The following is a 14,006-nucleotide window of genomic DNA, read 5'->3' on the forward strand; positions in this document are numbered from 1 at the left end:
CGCATACACACAAGCATACACACGCATACACATTTATAAATATTCAACTCTACTAACATTGTATCAAACACATTTTTTTAACAAATACTCTTTCTAAATGGGATATTTTCAACTAGATTAAAAAAATAGTGTAACTATATGCCATTATGCTTGGAAACTAACTTTTTGCTTTATTTTTCCCTTCTTTATTTGGAGAGTTTTTTTGCATATAAAAGCATAGAGCGCTTAAACTAATTTCGCTTTCGTTTTTAGGTTTAAATGCTCAATAATGCTTAAAATGCTATCGATGGCTTTGCCTGTTATTACATCTTCCGTATATTTCAAGAATTGTAGTTTTTCCTTATGAAACTTGAAGGTGTAATTTTGATGGGTATATGCTTTATAAAAAAAAATATGCATGAGTACTTAGAACGTTTTCTTTTACGTGTCAATATGTGTTCCCTTTTTGTTGTTAAATGTGTATATTTTGTAACTGTTAAGCTTTTGCGTTGTTCACTTATGTATGACTTGCACACACACACACACACACGCACACGCACACGCACACACACACACACACACACACACACACACACACACACACACATACACACACACACCGAACACAAACACACACTACAAGCACACACGTTCATACACACACACGCACACACACGTAGACACACACACTCACGTGCACACGAACCCGAGCGCACACCCCTTTACACGTACATGCACAACACACGCGCATTTCACGCGTGTCATAACGCGCGCACACACCCGCAAGCACAAACACGAAAACACACGCACCGAAAGACCCCTCACTCACAATGTAATAGTTTTTATTGTTTTATTAGTATTAAATTAAAACAACAATCTTCGGTGTTATACATATACATTTTTGTCTCTCAGATCACAATCTTAATTAATTTGCGTATTTCCAGTGTACGGAAGTGCGCTTTTTTGTCTTTATTGCTGACAAGTCGTTTATTGTTGTGTTTTTTTTTCTCACTTTTGTGATTATTTCTTTTTTTTATTCATTTATATGGAATATTCATTCTTTTGTATCCCTTATTTTTGTTTCCTATTTTTATTTGTTTGTATGAACTCCTTATGTCTTATTATAGAAAGCAACTGGACATATTTTAAAATATAAAAACTTACTGGACAAGCACATACAAATTATCATTCACATCACCCTCCACCTACTTAAATGATTAAATTATGTACTTAAAATGTTAAAGGATTAAACAATAAAGACAAACGAATAAAAATCTTTTCAAATGGTTAGACGAAAAAAAAAATAGTATATGCCTTTTACAAGAATGTCATTTCACACCTACTTTAGCACAAACCTTAAAAGATGAATGGGACGGAGAAATCTATCTCAGTGGAGAACATACTAATAAACAAGGCATTGCCTTTCTGATAACAAAATAATATAGGGGTCACAGTCGATAACTTTGAGGAAATAATAATTGGCAGACAAGCAAGTATAGATACCAAAATACACGAAACACAAATAACATTAATCAACGTCTACGGCCCTAACATAGACGATTCCACATTTTACGAAACATTACAATCCTTTATAATTAATAACCAAGATAAAAATATTATAATCGGTGGTGATTTCAATACTGTCCTGAACCCATTATTAGATAAAAAGAATGGAAACCTTTATACTCATACTAAAAATAGAAACATTTTAAATAACATAATTGAAAACTACAATATGATAGATATCTGGCGTACAGTATACCCAAACGAAAGCAAATTCACCTGGCACTCAAACACAAAACCAACAATATTTTGTAGATTAGACTATTTTTTAATATCTGAATCTCTTTGCAACATTATTGACACGTGTAACATAAAACCAGGATTTATGACTGACCACTCTCTAGTTGAACTTAAACTGCACAATATACAACCTGAAAGAGGCCCATGCTACTTTAAAATTAACAACAGCATCTTATTAGATACACAATATCAAACACAAATAAAACAGGAAATATTAAATACAGTTCAAAATAATAAAGATACAAACCCAAACACCTTATGGGAAGTAATTAAAGGAAATATACGTAACACAACAGTTAGTTTATCTCTCTAAAATAGTTTTGTTTATTTTTTTTTCATTTTTATATTTCAATCTGACAAGATCATTGTGATTATACAACAAAACACACAAGTCCAGTATGCTTTCTTCCGACTTTATACAACTCATCATTTTTCATAACTATTCCTCTGTTGTTCTTTTCTTTTCTCTCTAAAAAAATATATATAATAGCATATCTTGTATAACATGCCTGAACTTTATTGCTTTGTGCAATCACTATGTTGTATGATCATATACATGTTTACATTGTATGTATGATATTGAATAAAAAAAATAAAAAAAACTTTTGCTAGAGAGAATTGTTCATATCTAGCTTTAAACACTAAAACAGCTTTTTTTTTACGAATCAGATATTAGATAATTACATCATTTGGACTGGTCTTGACTTTTGTACAGCACTTACTTTTCTTCTGGATAACTTGTTTGTTGAATTTAATGGTAAAATATTTAAACAAATTATTGGTGTTCCTATGGGTACTAATTGTGCCCCACTTATAGCTGATCTTTTTATATTGTTATAAAAGCGAATTGATGTTAGAATTATCTAAAACTAAACAAGTAGATTTGATTCAATGTTTTAACCTTACTAGTAGATACATTGATGACATACTTAATTTAGATAATCCATTATTTGAACAATATATTCACATAATCTACCCTAACGAACTAGTCATAAATAGATCGTCTCAATCCAATACAGACGCTGCGTATTTAGACCTAAATCTTACTATTAATAATAATATTATTAAAACTAGTTTATACGACATACGGGACGACTTTAACTTTGAAATTGTGAATATTCCGTTCCTAGATGGCAACATCCCTAAAGGTCCTTCCTATGGTATTTACATTTCACAGTTTCTGACGAAAAAAAACATGGCGGACGAAGCAATATCAGGTAACCGGGTGACAAAATATTTTATTATAAGACAATGCAAAGTGATTGCCACTCGCAAAGCACTCCACCGACTTTCTGAACCAATATGTCGTCTATTTTAAAGTTTACCAGTCGTGAAATATTAAGCATGACTTTGAAATAGTGTTTACAAAAAGTCGTGTCGCGCTCGACACCGTTCGTACTTGTGAGAGAAATGTAATAATCAGATGATTGTCGATGTGTCAGAGCTGATGTGACAGACTTAAATCAGTGTATATATATATATATATATATATATATATATATATATATATATTTATATATATATATATATATATATATATGCATCACGTACATAAACATTGATCCACCGCGCAACACTGATTATGAGCACCGTATTTATATTCCGTGTAACTGAAATTCGTGGCACCGCTAACTTCTGCACATGGTTTTAAATGATGTGCTAGAACGAGCCATCGCGAGCTGAATTTCTTTACGATATTCTTCCATTTATCAAAGTTACATGTCCCAGAATTGATCTTGAAAATGATGGCATGCTGGCACCGAAAAGGTTGACAGGGATCGATTGTCTTGCTTTCCAGTACGTGGAGGGCACATGTTTAAGTCTCATGTTTCAATTCATATATTGTTGTGGTAAAATACAATCATTATTGATAATTATTATTTATTGATTTCAGATTCATAAGATGATGTCCAGCTACGATTATGGAAAAGTATAAGAAAATGTTGGTGTAAAACTAACCGAAGGAAATAATAAATTTAGTTATGTTTAGAGTGTACAAAGTGATGTTGCATTGGTTAAATTTACTGAAATATGAATTTGGTATTTGTGGCCAAAACCAAAGGTATATACCAAAGATGATCTCGACTACTTATATCTGAAACAAAGGGGTTACAATTATAAACAAAATATTTTGAGACTGTCTATAGAAGCTTGTAAGTGCATGTCTCCATAGATGAGACATTACCAGAAACAATAGCAGAGCAATATTTGTCAGCGGAAACGTGTTGTTACATACCAAATTGATAAAGTTACAAAAGTCATAGCATAAATTTGCCGAGTGTAATTTTTGAAGAAAACCTGGAAATAGCTGTGTCAATTTTTCAGTCATGTTATCTAAACTGCTATTTTCAAATAATTGCTTTCTTGATGAGCTTGCTTTTTTGGTTTTCCGTTTCTTAGGAGCATGTTCAAGATTGTCATGAAAGGTTGAGCGGCACTGATCATTTGGTGTCTCTATGACAGACGTCGAACTGGTACATGCCGGTTTACGGTCGCCTGGAGATGCGCTGATCTCATCTGCAGCACCGGGAGGAAAAAGTCTCCTTTTCTTGGTCTTCGGATTGTTTAATAATAAATTTGAACGTCTTTTCCTTCTAAAAGAAAAAAGATCAGAATAAAGCGGTGCAACGAAATCATAAAGATGCGGTGCTTTTACGGACATTGTTGAGCGGTGTTCATATTTCTATAATGTCAGTGTTGAGCGGTGCATACTTGCTAACACGTGTAAATGTAAAAATCACAGTTATATTCAATAAAGCATGCCGTTATGTGTTGTAAATTGATTCTTCTACCATAAAATACCGTTTAACAAAAAAAAAATTCATTTAAAGGGTTTAAAATCTGCAAAATACGATTTTTCGCGTCATGAAAGTCACTTCTTTCACGACATGCTCAAACTGTTTTCACTATTTTGAAGTTAATAGCGACTCGATTTTGATGGGGTAAACGGCAATTAGAAGTAAAATATATACTTCGTTCGTTAGAATATCATTATATTACCAACTTACCTTCTTTTCTCGTTTTTTTCATTGATGTCTGCACTCGCCAAAAAGTTTGCGGCCATGTTTTGACAGAAGGATACGGTGCTTGAGTCAGAAGTATAAAATTTCGACGGTGAACGGATAAGTTGTGGTAATCGCCCTATTACCGTGTATTTGGGACTGCATGGCTGGTCACTATTCTGCATTAGGACCCTCAGTGCAACAGTATAAAATTGTGTAACGTTTCCCGCGACGCAATCATAGGATGATTAATGAACGGATTTTTAGAGCTTCCGCAGATAACCATAACCGATAAAATATGTTTATTCGCTATAATTGCATAAACAAATCACACATACCAAAATAAATTAAAATAACATTGAAAACAATATGTCTTGTTCATTTGACATCGACACAATAATTCGATAAATACAATTTATAGCGAGATTATACGATTTGTATATGTGTTAAATTGTAATATATTGAAAAACATATGTTACAAAAAACAAAAAAGGCAAGAACAATTATACATTGAAGACGAGTTTCATAAAATGCACCAAAGACAAATTAGCGCCCCGAGCCGATTTTGACGAAGATATTCGTTAAAAAGATCCGTAAAACAAAATTGTGTCTGTGTGTCGTTTGAACGAATCTGCACTAAAACTAAATTGTGATTCACATCGTGCATGCATTATATACATGCTGGCGTATTTGACTGTACAGCCTTTTTCTATTACAGAATTAAATATCTGCCTTATTTCGCATTTTTCGACACATGCTCTTCTTAACTTTTATTTTACTTTATATTGAAATATATGTATAATAAGTTTTTACACATTTTGTATACATTCATAAATTGGGTGTTTTTTGTTATACAGGGAAATTTACAAGTGTCAATTCCAGTTTGCCAGGGTCATGCAATGATACCCACATATTCAGGACATCGGGTCTCAGTGCAAAACTGGAGAGGGAAAATCAGAACTTTGCTGATGGTGTGCTCTTAGGAGATAGTGGGTATGTTAAAATTGTTTAGCTAAATACAACGTGTTCTATATTAATGTGAATGGAAAAGAGGCTTGAATATTATTAAGTAATCGCTAAAATAAAATTGCATCTCGTGCGGTGTTGGGCTGCGGGACACTTACTGTATCAACTGAGGCATTTTTCGCACAATTTCTCCTCCTGTCTTAAAACTTAAGACGCAGACGTCCAGTTTTTTCTAACATAAGACTTCATTATAGTCAACATGTAGATCTCGAAACCTTGATACTACGGCGCTATATATACTGAGCTAACCGGATGGCTGCCTCTGACCCACGACTTGTACCAATATAAAAAAGCGTCTCTCATAGTTGCCAATTTTATTTACAAACAGCAGATCATTAAATATGTTAATACAATTTACAATTTTAAATGAATTTCATATCCAACAGTTACCAATGCAAAGTGTACATGATGAGTCCTTTCCTGGCGACGGATTCCGTGGCCAAGGAAAGATACCAGCAAGCCCACGCCCGGACACGAACCATCATTGAAAGAAGCGTTGGGAGACTGAAGCGTAGATTTGCTGAGCTCCACTCTGAGGTATTTTTTAATGAAACAAAGTGGGTTTAACATTCACTTTTCAACAAAATTATCATACAGTGAATACCGGTATGTACATTTGCCATCTAACAATAACACTATGCATTTGTATATTTTCTTGTTATTGCATTTAAATAACTTTCATTTCTTTTTATTTTTAAACACTTAAATTTTTAAAATAATACACAAAATGATAATAATAATAATACATACATGCGTGTACACTTACGTACAAACGCACTCAGACACACGCACACACAGCACGCACGCACACACACTATAAATCCAATCATAATATTTGGAATAATTACAACAAGCAAATTAGTAGAATTCATATCCCCCACCTATTTCAAAATTGTAACAGACGTGACTGACAAACAACGCCAATTCTATATCCCTCCGCCTTAAGCGGAGGGGGGGTATGGTATAATCCTTACCAAATAAGGCATATTTATTTTATCAAAATGTGTGATTCTGACCATTGTGTGTGACTTTGACCATGACCCTACCAACATGGATCTTAAATTTGACTTTCAGCTAGATAACTGAAAACATCTGTGGACAGTTATTACAGAATCACTTGATTCATAGTAAAGGAATGACTAAATAATGAATAATTCATCACATTTGTGACCTTTGACTTCAATGTGTGACCTTGACCGTAACCTCTAGGATTATGGATGTTGAATGTGAATTCTTTCACATGAAACGCTGTCCAATGACTGTGAACAAAATTAATGTACAGAGTCATTTTAAAATCTCACAATGAATGACATAATTATGGTCCAGACAAGATCATTTATTGCCAGTTTTGACCTTTGTATTCTGCTTATTGTGTCATTTGACATCTGAGTCAATAAATTGTCATAAATAAATACCTTTGTTTATACAAATAATTAGTGTTGATGAATTTATTTTATTTATGTAAGTATGATATGTGAATACTAATATAGAATACATAAAGTCACATTGTTATCACATTCTTAACTCTCGTTCCTGTGTTTCCACCTCCCCCTTGAAATATTGTATTTGCCAGTAATATAGTTCATCTGACTTGGTTGGAAACTTCTTTTGTTTCTTAAAAGGCTCTTTATTACAACACTCACTGAAGTAAAAACAATTATATATGCAATAAACACTATCAACTTGTATGATGAAGTATATGTAGTAACATATATTTTAAATACAGTTTTCTTAACAGCATTTGATCATTATATAGAGCATAATATAATTATCACAAATAAAAAAAAGTATTATTGATAGTAGTATTGGTGTGGTTGGTGTTGCAGCGACGATGACTACTCCAGTAACTTGCCATTATATTAGTTACTTCTTTTAGTAGCATTAACTATAAGAGTTTAGTCAAAACTACTAGTAGTAGTCAATTATATTAGTATAAGTAAATGCTAGAATTAACTGTAACTACTAATAGTATTTTTATTGGTACAAATTACAATTAATAGTAGAAGAAATATATATTGATTTATTGTAGTAGACGTTTTGGAGGTAGTAGCTCTATATATAAATATATAAATTTAATATATATATACTTTGCTCCATTGATAGTTGTACTTGTGTTACTAATATTTTATCTTAGAAACATTATTTCATATACCTTAAATGCTCCGTTGATTTTTGTTGATTTTGGGGATCCCTCAGCCGACGCAACTGGCTATTGGAGAAAGTGACGACCATCTGTAAACAAACAACATCAGTATTGTGTGTAACCTATATAGCCCACAACAGAAGAGACTAAGAAAATACTGTACCCATAAATGGCGGAAATGTTTAATGTGATAAATTGGATACTTATGGACATGATTCCATATGAATTGGTGAGTGTTATTGTTTGATTATGATTCCTTAATTTTCTTATGCATTTTGAGATGTCAAGTGGATAAACATAGAATGATTATTGGATTAAATAATGTATGACAATTGGGAAAATCCCTGTTACTATAAATAGCTGTTTATCAAAGCAGACGGCTGTTGACAGTTCATGGTTTACAGAAATATTACTTGCTATTATTTGTTGGTTTAAATGAAAAACTAATTATTTTAAAAACAAACCAGCTTCATCGCTGTCCATTCCTCCAGGAATCCCATTAAAAGATGCCAAATCTTTATACAGTTCGGCAATGCGAACTTTCTGGTCATCGGCCACAGCTGTCAGGATCCCTCCGCCAGTTTAACGCCTTTCTAATTTTACACTCGTGACGGCAGCCTTACTTTCTCGCTTCAAGTTTTGCCACGTATTGCTGCATTCTTCTGCAGATCTTAATGCTACTCCTTGAGCAGAGATCTCTTCTGCTATTTTTGCCCACATATCTTTTTTCATTTTATTGTTCAAAGTGTTGGAAAATTTATTTGTTAGTATTAGAAAAGTGTTCTCATCCTTTACAAGCTCTTCCAGTTTTAATATTTCTGAACTGTTGAAGTTAACGTTTCTTTTCTTTTTTTTAATTCAGGTGAAGATGTGTCTGCTGTTGATGCCATTTTGGAATTGGATAACAGGAACAGGTAGTGGAAATTTGGAATGGATCGTGGGATTTAACATGGACGTTAAAGTCTTAACGCTGCCTTAACTAACGCTAGCGTTAAAACTTGTTGAGCAACATGAAGCAACATGAAGTTAACGGCTGATTAAATTACGCTATTAGGGTACTTAACAGAGGTAAAGCTTAAAGCGGGTATATACAATTTAGTCGAATATTTATGAATTTATATAAACTGTGTAAAAAAACTTATTGTATATATATTTTAATATAAATTAAAATAAAAGTTAAAAAGAACATGTGTCGAAAAATGCGAAATAAGCCAGATATTTAATTCTGAAATTGAAAACTGCTGTGCAGCCGAATTCGCCAGCATGTATACCATACATGTACGATGTGCATCTAAACTTAGTTTAACGGTTTATTTGAAATTCTGCAACGATATCTATTCATACGACACACGAACACTATCTCCGATCCTAATACAAAGACGAATGCTTCGGTTATTGTAGGAAAATATGTACGTCACTATCGGCTCGGGCGCTAATATGTCTTAGCTGCATTTTATGCAATTCCGCTTTAATGTATATTTTTCCTTGCCTATTTTGTGTTATTCTAACATATTTTATCAATATATTACAATTAAACACATACAAAATCGTATATACCCGCTTTAATAAAATAAGAAAATTACCCGCGATGCTGTAAAACTCGTTTTAGTCCATCTTTGTCGTTTTCAGAAGAAGGAAAACACAGCATCTGTCACCCGATTGATGACTCGCCCCACACACGCCGTGGGTAGCTGTCAAAAGGAGATAGCCCGACGCGAAGAATTGGAGAGCTGTCAACACTGAGAACAAAGGTGGCACCGGCAATGACCGACGAGTTGGTGTGTCCAAGTCATTGAATAAATAAATCTTTTCCGGGCGAAATATGTTCCTTATCTCTGACCTCTTCACCCGATAAGACTTCTAGCGGGTTGCTTCGGTCCGCAAAAACGCGTTAAATCAGCTGACGCCTTCTTAAACGATTAATGCGATCAACGAAAGCGGCCATGGTTGAGTACTGCTTTATAACTTGAGAAAGGTTGAACAAGGTCGCCGTGGTGTAATGGATATGGTGTCCGCCTAGCGACCGGGAGGTCACGGGTTCGATCCCCACCGTAGGAGCGTTCTTTAGATCTCCACCAAAGACACCAAGTACTGGTTCTAGGCCCAGGAAAAGGACTCGAGAGTGTTTATAAAAGCCAAAGGCTTTTGATGCAATCGAGCTAAAAATAAATAGGTTTAAACTAATCTTTTTCCTCTAACTCAAAGATCAGTCCGACTCAGTACTAAGAAACGTTTCGTAAATACCAACTTGAGCAAGGTTTTTACCGTAATCTCAAAAGTTGAGTCAAAATATCGAATTAAGTATGTTCGTGATACTAGGCCAGGGTTTTTTTTTGGATGAAATATTCGGCGTTATTCGGCCCCATTCCCCCATCTTTACAGTATATACTTTTCCCCCAAATATTTTTAAAATTCCCCTCTCGGAAGTGTTATTCATTTTAATGAATGTCTCATTTACTACAATTTTCCTGAACTGCATCCGCGTGTTTACTTTATTTTAGCCTTTACCACAAACCGTACGTTGTTCACTATCAAGACTTTCGCTTTACTACATCTACCGCAAACCATACGTATTCCAACATGTCCCACAAAAAACAAAAGCTATCGTAAAAAAATTGACAAATCTGTTTTAACTTAAAAATAAATTGATATTCTTTTCAAACAAGTACAACTTAAAAGTCAGTCTTCTTCAAATGCCGGCAGTGAAACGCCAGAAACGTCCGGTCAAGAGAGTGTTGAAAGACTGTTTAGTTTGCTCAACCTGCTTTGCACGCCACAGAGAAACAGGCTTGGGGAAGCTATACTGAAGTCCCTGATCAGACTTTGTCTGCACACGGAGAGACTTGGTGAAGAGGAGGTCACCAGAATAATTGATAAATTCGCTGAAAAGCTCAGAAATGTTGAACTTTGAACATGAACATACCATGTAAATGAATAAAAGAGTTTGGATTATGTTTTTCTCCCTCTGGATGGTGAATTATAGTGTTAAAACTTGATTTTGTACTGTTACTAGCTAAGCATAGAAATTTACCCCTTTTCCCCTTTTACGCGCGAATTTTCACCCTCTCAGGGGACCCGACCCCCTTCCCCCAAAACTGAAAAAAAACACTGTAGGCCGTAAATTGGTTGCTTACACTCATGAATACCAACCGTAAGATTTGTAAAAGACTAATATTCCATAAAACTGTACAAAAAGAATTTCAAAAAAAACACCATCCAAACACTATGAAACTTATTTTCAAAATATTTGGTCGTCGCTGCGTTATTGAATCTGGTGTCTTGTCGCTACCAAGAAAGCTTTTCCCGTCCGTACTTGTTATCATTTCTGTTCGATTCGCTAAATGTGTCGATTTAACTGTCAACTCGGTCAACATTTTCACACGCGTGTTTTGTCACTATGGCTCGCAATATTGTATCGCTGTGTCTTGTACATGAGCAGCTGAAAGTGATATTATGGGCATCTAACAGTTTTTAGGCGTCTATCGCAACCGTTGTTTATTTTTGGTGTCACTTCATATACACTTATATTTGTTAATGCAGCATCACCATACTAAAACAATATCCCGGAAAGAGAAAAATAATGCATTTGAATATCAACCGTACTTTCGTTTGACAACTGATCATGCATGTACGATGTGAACCTAAATTTAGTTTTAGTGCAGATTCGTTCATACGACACAAAGACACAATTTTGTTTTACGGATCATTTCGGCTTAGATGACTGGGTGGGTCACGTAAGAATATCGAATATTAAATATATTTTTATAAACAACTGGGAGCAAGATGAGTTGCAGATAATTGGTCAGTAACCACATTTTAACTTACTCTTTTGACATTTTGATTCTTTTCAGCTCATTTCAACAGTGAAAACATGACCATATTATCACTTGAAGGAATGGTCTGTGGCGCTGATATACGACACTTATAAAAATGCATATAAAGCGAACGTTGACATTGACAGTTTCAAATTGTTTCTGTGAGAAGCTTTCCGTGCCACAACGAAAGCGAAAGTATGCCTTTTTAAAGTATCGTTGCATAGTCTAAGTTCTTGGATTGTCAGTTTGGAATAACTACACGCGCTAGATTTTGACATCCTGGGGGCCGTTTCATTAACGGTTGCAGCGCAGTTGCAGTTGCAAATTTGCTAATAATTGCAACTTGCAACCTTGTGTCCGTTTCATTAAAAAGTTGCAGTTGCAACGTGCACCTGCTGGTTGCAAATTTGTATAGCGCGTTTGCAACTGCCAGTGAGGTGTTGCAGACGGTAGTAAAATGGCCGAAATTGAAGCTTATGTACGCTTACAGCGACGGAATCGGCGAAATTTAAGACAATTCCGTCCTCGCATTCAATTCGTGAATGTTCGAGACATGGATTTTGTGTCAAGGTATCGGGTTGACCGCGCTACGGCCCAAGAATTGATTGAAATAGTTGGGCAGGATTTATCCCGCGGGACTCAGGGAGGACACTCCATACCTCCTGACACACAGGCAAGTTTTTGCTCGGAAATTTATGAATCAATCTGTTTCCTTTTATAGTAGTGAATAACCTGACCCAAATTTCGTATGTTGTACATGTATGAACATCCGGTAACAACTTTCGGTGTAGAGTTGGCAATGGTTTTAGTTGTTATTGAATATTATAGTTTCGACCGAAAATCATCAAATTGAAATAACTTAAGTATATAAAACTGTTGGTCGACGAAAACTGTTCAGTACCAAAAAAAACCTGACATGTTTTTCCCAGAAACACATATATTGGTTTCGACACTGTGCATTCTATCAGTACTTACTAATTCTACATGATGACTCATTCTTTTGTTGTTGTTTTTTTAATTGTCTTTATGATGTGTCTTTGGCAATATTGTTTACAATTTCAGCTGCTGTTGAGTCTGAGATACTTAGCAAAAGGGGCCTTTTATAGTGAAGTCGCAGACACCCATGGTGTAAGCAGAAGCACAGTGTGCAGAGTAATTGGCAGAGTTGTCAATAGTATAAATGCAAATATTGACAATATAAGGTAAGAAATAGACTTTAATTGCTATTTGGTGATTTACATTATACTTGTTTGATTGTTTAATTAACTACAACATGTACATCAATCTATGTCTGATTGCCCTATATACGTTTTATAACTCTGACAACATATGTATGGCATGCATTTTGCCGCTTTGACAACATATGTATGGCATGAATTTTGCCGCTTTCAGACAATGGATGACAAGGAATGTGAAAATAAATACAAATTACAGTGTGCCTTGATAATTTCTGTGAGATTGTGAAAATGCTTGTCAAATCTTGCACCTCATTGGAAGTCTGACAAACTTCGTTTTTATGTTGATTACAGTTAATTTAATTCAAAATAATTGATAGTATATGTTCTGTATGTAAATCTTATACTATAATATTATAATAATATTGTTAATAGTTGTACTTAGTAAGTATTAAGTGAGCTACATGTAAGCTAGACTGTAAATTAGTGTAATAATTGCATGTGGTAGTTAGATGAGGATATTACGCGATGTTACTTTTAATTACTTTTTTCTAAAGCTCCTTTACTACGGGGTAAATCACTGCTAAAATGGCATTAAATTCAATGTATAAGGTAGCACATCTGACATCACTGTTAATAATTGTCTTTGTCATTTTTCAGCAATGTTATAATACAATTTATTTTATGCTGTCTGGTGGTTTATAGAGAAATATCAGTGAATTAAAACTGATAATTTCACTGTTTCAAACAATGAAAATTATCAGTGAAAATTATCGATAATTTTCAATGTTAACAGTGAAATGACATCATATTTTTACGAAATGACGTCATGATCCCAGCGAAATTCTTTAGTTAAACTCTTTAACAATGTATATAAACGGTGACAAAAAGCATAAAATAAAAATAAAAATTAGTTGGTTTCGGAGGAATATAATTTTCTATGATCACCATATAATTTTGCAGGAAACTTATGCTTGATATTGCCACATTGTTATTAAAGACAATTATATAATTGCATTGAATAAATTTTAATTTTCAAAAATTTATTTTTATTACTTTTTAT

General features: G+C 34.1%; 1 protein-coding gene and 1 long non-coding RNA gene across 3 annotated transcripts in view; one reads left to right on the forward strand and one right to left on the reverse strand.

Annotated features, from left to right (window-relative positions):
* The window catches only part of LOC127873977 (actin, cytoplasmic-like), a 387,026-nt gene that overhangs the window by 268,130 nt on the left and 104,890 nt on the right, over window positions 1-14,006 (reverse strand). The window lies entirely within an intron of this gene.
* On the forward strand, window positions 8,100-9,728 carry LOC127873985 (uncharacterized). The gene is made up of 3 exons (XR_008046472.1): window positions 8,100-8,182; window positions 8,816-8,867; window positions 9,583-9,728. It is a non-coding gene; the product is annotated as an uncharacterized LOC127873985 (long non-coding RNA).

The sequence above is a fragment of the Dreissena polymorpha genome, chromosome 3 (assembly GCF_020536995.1).
Source record: "Dreissena polymorpha isolate Duluth1 chromosome 3, UMN_Dpol_1.0, whole genome shotgun sequence".
NCBI lineage: Eukaryota > Metazoa > Mollusca > Bivalvia > Myida > Dreissenidae > Dreissena > Dreissena polymorpha.